We start from the raw sequence: 6,000 nt of genomic DNA on the forward strand, positions 1-6,000 counted from the left end.
GGGGGCATTAAACCCCCCTATGAAAGAGGGCAAAGCATTTAGAGGTTTGAAAAGACAGTGAGTGTGCCTTTTTGTGTGTTTCCTTGTCCTCGCTGTGATGGTTGTGGTCCTGAACAATTTATGGTTCCCTTTTCATCCTTACCAGTGTGGAAATTTAACTTCGGGGGCCATTTCAATAATGGAGAACTTCTCAAAACAGCACATTTCCACCTGCTTTCAACACAGGAGAAACTTAAGGTTGCTGTGCAAAATAGCCTTGAATCACTGTTTATGTTTTGAACTATCCTTTCTCCTGGCATTCTTGTTTCCCCCAAGAAGAGAACCTTGGGAAATGTATATGATCCCTCTGTGTGCATTTTAAAGAGTCTTCATTCCAGGTGGACTCTGTTTCTCCTGTGCAGGTAAATCCTCAACTTACAAACTTTCATTTAGTGATCATTGAAAGTTACAATGGCGCTGAAAGAAGCGACTTATGGCCATTTTCCACACTTAGGACCATTGCAATATCCCCGTAATCAAAACTGAGCCATTTGGCAACTAACTCATATTTATGATGGTTACAGGGATCCTGGGATCATGTGATTACCTTTTTTAAAAAAAAACCTTCTGAAAAGCAAAGTAAAAGAGGAAGACACTTTATTCTAACCTGTGTTACTAACTTAACAACTCCAGTGATTCACTTAGCAACTATGGCAAGGAAGTTGTAAAATGGGACAAAAGGAACTCACTTAACAACTGCCTCCCTCAGAAGCAGAATTTTTGGGCTCAGTTGTAGTTGTAAGTCAAGGATTACCTATGTATAGAGATGAGTTCTCCATATCAGGGGTCTCCAACCTTGGCAACTTTAAGCCTGGTGGTATTCAAATCCCAGAATTCTGGGAGTTGAAGTCCTCCAGACTTAAAGTTGCCATGGTTGGAGACCCCTGCTCCCTATCAAAGTAAGAAATACTCAGGTTTCATGCAGTACTTCATAGCTTCTGCTATCATTACCCACGAACATTTGCACTGTTAATCCTCTCTTCCTCCCGTCTGTCATTACAGAGCGTGTGATAACCTTGTGAACTGTTGTGTAGCCTTTACAGGCTCCCGCCTTTCATATGTAGTGTTAGAGCCACCAATTCTTATACAGATGCTCAGCATTCAATCCTGGAGGCCTCACTCCATCATCAGGTAATTAGTATTTTCATTAACTTGCTTATTGTCAAGGAAAATGAGCCTTGATCATCTAATTTTTCCTCAATGAGTTGAATATTGTAATATATCTATAATTAATGCACTTGATGCCACAAACGTGTAATGGAGTGAAGATCTGAGCTAGCTCCCAGCAGTCATTGTCAGTAAATGTTTGATGAATAAACAGAGACTTTCTAATGGGAAATGGTGGCAACTTTTATAAGCAGACACAATAAAGACTTTATTAACATACTTAAGAAACATTCTGGGAAATAGAATTGAATGCATTATTACTGTAGACTCCTTTTGTGAAAAGTAAATTTTTATCATCCCTGAAGTAGGCTTTCTCTTGCTTAGTGGAAATCACTGTGTGTTTCCCTTAAAGAACATCCAATATTGTAATTTGGAGGAAATATTTGAAATCAGCTGTCCTATTTCATATTGAGAGAGCTGATTCAACTTTCTGTCTCGTTTGGATTAGCAAATCTGGTTGAAGCTGTGAAGGGGATCAAGCTGCAAGATATGTATTTTCTTGTAGTGGAGGATAACAAGGTGAACAACGGCATTTGTGATTAAAAGAAAGCTAATGTGTAAAATGGCTGATTAAAAGATTATGAGTGTTAATAGCACAATGTAATGAATGAATTTAAATCTCCTGACAGAATCTGAGTGAGCTTTAATCAGCATGAGTTTGAACCTATTATAATAAAGAGATACTTCTTACATTAACATCTGGCTCTATGTCACATTGAAGGGAGGTGTGTGTGTGTGTGTGTGTGTGTGTGTGTGTGTAAAAGAAGAAACAGATATCCTGCGATCTCTGAATTTAAGATTATATTTATTGTACTTACCAAGCTTTCATCAGCCTCTGCTGACATCGTCAGAGTATTAAGCTACCATTACAGAGATCTCTGCCTTTGTATATCATTAATCAATTTAGCCCTTGCACACGTGAACTTGTATTTTTAGAATAATTTGTAATTATGTGTGTGTGTGTGTGATTACGGAGTAGAGAGTTAGTTTCTGACAGAAAGTCACTTGAAGAGACTAGAAGCATTTGAAATATGGATTTACAGGTGGCTGTTACATATAAGTTGGGTTGACAAAATCAGAAATGAGGAGGTGATAAACCACCTGGGAAAGCCAAGGAAAATCATCAAAACCATAAAAAAAGCCAAAGTTAGAATATTTTGGACCTGTGATGCAACCCCCAGAAAAATACGCCATACTTCACTTAATCCTCAAAGGAAAGACTGAAGGCAAACTAGGTCCAGGCAGAAGAAAAACAACACCATGGCTTCCAAATCTAAGGGACTGATTTGGACAAAACGCAGCAGCATTTTTTCATGTGGCTGTTAATAAAAATAAGATCGCCAACATGATCGCCGACGTCCGATGATGGATATGGCACAACAAAAAGAAGATTAGTATTAATTGGATTTTAATTCCTTTGTATTTATCAAGGTTCAAGCACAGTATTTTTTGAAAAAGGATTATTCTGTAAAACTTCTGAATGTGCCAATGCGGATGTATATTTCATGCCTGCATTTTAGAAAAATATATGTAGAAATGTAGGCATTAGACAGAAACATTCAGAAAACAACAAGATTCCTTAGTATGCTTCTCGCAATCAATTCTCATGCATGCTCCACCTTATAAGAATAATTTATTGATATGGAGATTCATTCTGCTTAATTAAACAATATGTGAGGAACATGTGCCATTCTGTCTTTGGAAGGTGTGTTTTGGGTATGTGCATATGAGCATGTATATGCCAATGTTCTCCTGCAAAAATGTGTGTGTGTGTGTGTGTGTGTGTGTGTGTGTGTGTGTGTGTATTCAAAAACAAAAAAATTCCAATAAATATCAATATGGATTTCTGAAAATTCTCTAACAAATCCTGGGGTCATAAGAAAAGCAGAGCAAAGCTTGTTCTATAAGACAAGTTACTTTAATTACAGACATGCAGGTTGAAAAATTAATATCAAGAGCAATAGCACTTAGACACACATACCACTTCATAGTACTTCACAGCCCTCTCTAAGCAGTTTACAGAATGAACATACGGCCACCAACAATCTGAGTCCTCATTTTTCTAATCTTGGAAGGATAGAAGACTAAGTCAACCTTGAGCCAGTCAGGATCGAACTGCTGGTAGTGGGCAGAGTTAGCCTGCAAAACTGTACTCTAACCCCTGCAGGAAGAGGATACAAGCTGTAATCAATGGTTATAGTCAATCATGAGGACTAAACATGTTTCCATTACAATGATAGGACAATACACTGGAGGTGGCAGATAGCAAATTGATACTCATGAGTGTAAATGTAGACTGTTGTTGACAACTAAAATTTAAATTAGAAACAGACCAAAATATTACTATTGTACATAATATTGAAGCAATATTTTGATTAGTAACTGATCATTATAGACAACCAAGAAACATAAACAAGGGAAAATAATCCAATACTGTATATACGGAGATCAGTAATAACTATAGTAAGACACCTCAAAATATAGTCAGCAGTAATTGACTACATGTATAAACAAGCATCCTAAACATTTATGGATGCCAGATAATGAATTCTGAATCATTAACTTACTTGAACATTATAAATATGAATGTTACGCAATGATTTCCTATCTTCAAAATTCATTAAGGATCTTGAACAGTAAGTCGGCTACAAATAGTTCAGTTGTCATGTAATATTAAACATTTATGTTCTGATTATCAGATGTTCTGAGTAACCATAACCTTAATTAAAGTTAGAAGGGTGGAAATTATAATAATGCCAAAGGTCTGAAATGGATGATTATTCATAGTAAAAATTATTTTATTTGCTCCTTTAGAGAGAAGCTTTTTTCCCGCTCCAATTTTTGCGGGGTTTTGACAGGGAGCAGCCTAATATTGGGAAAATATTAAAAAATGATTTTTCATATTGGTGCTGATATAATTGCACCAAGGTATTCTCAAAAGTCTTTTTTCTTATCCACATATAAGCAGATCCACACACAGTCTATACAAATCATAAATATATTATGCACGCACTCATTTAAGACATGAAATGAAGGGTTTAAAAAAACGAAATGTGCATTTCTCCCCCCCAGTTTCACAATTTATATCGCTTCTTACATACAGGAGCTAATCATCTAAATGTATGTTTCTAAACTGTGTGTCTAAATCGTTTGTTTCCTTTCAGAGGCAGTATATTCCTGAAGATCAGAACTTGACTGTTGGAAAGTTAATGATGACTTTTTCAAAGTTCTTAAAATGTAATGTAAATAAATGCAGTTTTGGAAAACCTCAATCCAGGTAATAATAATATGAGCCAGGGAGAAAGAGAAACAGAAGAGTCCTCGAGTCATGACCATAATGGAGCCCAAAATTTAGGTTGCTAGGCAAAGGGAGTTTTGTCCCACTTTATGAATTTTCCTGCTGCAGTTGTTCAGGGAATCATTTCATTTGTGAAGTTAGCAACAGCTTTGTTAAGTGAGGTCGGATTTCCCATTGACTTTACTTGTCAGTAGGTCATAAAAGTGGATCATGTGACCCCAGGAAACCCCAACCGTCATAAATATGAACCAGTTGCCAAGTGTCTGAATTTGTGATTATGGGACGTGGAGATGTTGCAATGATCGTAAATATGAAAAAAAAAAACAGTTGTAGAAGACTTTTTTCAGCAGCATTAAAACTTCAAATGGTCACTAAATTAACTGTTGTAAGTCTAGGACCACCTGAATAGTTGAGGAATGCAGAGAAGTTGAGGGCAACAGTTCATCCTTTTTACTCGGTGGAGTTCTTGTCTAACTCAAGGGTCTTCAAACTTAGCAAAGCTACTTGTCTAACTCAAGGGTCTTCAAACTTAGCAAATTTAAAACTTGTGGATTTCAACTCCCAGAATTTCTGAGCTAAGATGACTGGAGGAGGAATTGTGGGAGTTGAAGTCCACAAGTCTTCAAGCTACCAAGTCTGACGACCCCTGGTCTAACTCATGGGAGCAAACTTACTCCATGGATGCATTTGAATGCAGCCATGCATTCAGCAGGTGGCAGCACCTGATTGGTTTTCCCTGGGCTTAAAAGCTAAGCAGGATTGAGCCTAGTTAGTAGACAGAAATTCCCTGCGAGACAGCCAGGGAATTTCACTGAGGATCATTTCAACAAGCCTCCATCAATAAGAGGATGAAGTGCAAGATGGAACTCCAAAGTTATGAATGGGGAAATTTCAGAAAATTTTGACCCAAGAGAACGAGAAGAACAGACAAGCATAAACAAGCTATGGAAAGAAGTTGTCATATCACTTCTGTTCAGAATGCCACAATTGCAACAAATACTTGTCGTCTATTGGACAGAAAAACGCAAAGACCAAAGATACTTAGGAAAACCCTGCCCTGTCTTCTTCAGCAGAGAGCTCGCTAGATAGAATCATTGAAAATCTTCTTTTCTTTGCCATTAAAATACTGCGTGCATTTATACGCGTGACATTAAATAGAAAATAAAACACTGAAAACATCCGTATTCAATATGTTGACTGGAATAAACAGGATATTTGAGCAGACAACCAAGGTAATCTATCACAAAAAAGAATTGTGACTGTATTTTACTTAACTCAAAGAGTTGTGAAGATGCAGTGAAGATGCAGTGAAGGGATATTCTTGGACTCCTGGACAAGTGATGGGACAGACACCTAAGGAAACAAACCGATATACAAAGGATGGTGAACAGATTTGAACACTTCAGATTTTTCAAAGTCCTTTGTGTTGATTTTTTTTTTAAAATCACAAGTTGTGGCTTAAATTGGATATGTTCTTCCACCATTTGCTCTACCCA

At 37.1% G+C, this 6,000-nt stretch overlaps 2 long non-coding RNA genes across 3 annotated transcripts in view; one reads left to right on the forward strand and one right to left on the reverse strand.

The window, feature by feature from the left end:
• The window catches only part of LOC148125181 (uncharacterized), a 45,692-nt gene extending 41,175 nt beyond the window's left edge, over positions 1–4,517 (forward strand). The window contains exons 2-3 of one of the 2 annotated variants that reach the window (XR_015744460.1): positions 1,042–1,170; positions 4,371–4,517. This is a non-coding gene — a long non-coding RNA (uncharacterized LOC148125181). Of the gene's footprint in view, positions 1–1,041; positions 1,171–1,654; positions 1,879–4,370 lie in introns of those variants that run through there. The other variant, XR_015744461.1, reaches the window with a different exon arrangement.
• Positions 4,518–4,572: 55 nt separating this feature from the next.
• On the reverse strand, positions 4,573–5,438 carry LOC148125182 (uncharacterized). The gene is made up of 2 exons (XR_015744462.1): positions 5,034–5,438; positions 4,573–4,994 (listed from the first exon to the last, which is right to left on the reverse strand). It is a non-coding gene; the product is annotated as an uncharacterized LOC148125182 (long non-coding RNA).
• Between the last annotated feature and the right edge of the window lie 562 nt (positions 5,439–6,000).

This window comes from Pseudonaja textilis, chromosome 8 (assembly GCF_049901715.1).
Source record: "Pseudonaja textilis isolate UNSWEBS1 chromosome 8, rPseTex1.2, whole genome shotgun sequence".
NCBI classification, from domain to species: Eukaryota; Metazoa; Chordata; class Lepidosauria; order Squamata; family Elapidae; genus Pseudonaja; species Pseudonaja textilis.